At 37.2% G+C, this 481-nt stretch overlaps 1 protein-coding gene across 1 annotated transcript in view; it reads left to right on the top strand.

The window, feature by feature from the left end:
- The window catches only part of Dcaf5 (DDB1 and CUL4 associated factor 5), a gene marked incomplete at its 3' end in the record, with an annotated part of 97,409 nt that overhangs the window by 79,826 nt on the left and 17,102 nt on the right, over positions 1-481 (top strand). The gene's annotated exons all lie outside the window — the stretch shown is intronic.

Genomic DNA, 481 nt, shown 5'->3' with positions numbered 1-481 from the left:
GGGATGGGGGAAGGATTGTGGGAGGGTTTGACTGGGGGGGGGTCAGTGAACAAGATGTAAAGTGAGTATAAATAAATAAAAGAAAGGAAGGAAGGAAGAAGGAATGACAGACAGACAGACAGGGTCTCAGGCTAGAGAGATGGCTCAGTGGTTAATAGAACTGATTGCTCTTCCAGAGGTTCTGAGTTCAATTCTCAGCAACCATATGGTGGCTCACAAGCATCTGTAAATGGGATCCTATGTACTCTTCTAATATGTGTTTGAAGTCAGCTGTAGTGTACTGCATATATATATATGTATATATATATATACATATATATGTATGCAGTACATATATACATATATATATAAATATATGTATATATACACACAAACAAATCTTAAAAAAAAAATAAATAAATAAATAAAAGACCGGGTCTTACCTCTGTAGCCTTGGCTGCCCTGGAACTCACTATGTAGTCCCAGATGGCTTTAAACTGGT

The sequence above is a fragment of the Mastomys coucha genome, unplaced genomic scaffold (genome assembly GCF_008632895.1).
Source record: "Mastomys coucha isolate ucsf_1 unplaced genomic scaffold, UCSF_Mcou_1 pScaffold6, whole genome shotgun sequence".
Classification (NCBI taxonomy): domain Eukaryota; kingdom Metazoa; phylum Chordata; class Mammalia; order Rodentia; family Muridae; genus Mastomys; species Mastomys coucha.
Note: the sequence above shows the minus strand (reverse complement) of the source record. Positions and strands in the feature narration are given on the sequence as shown.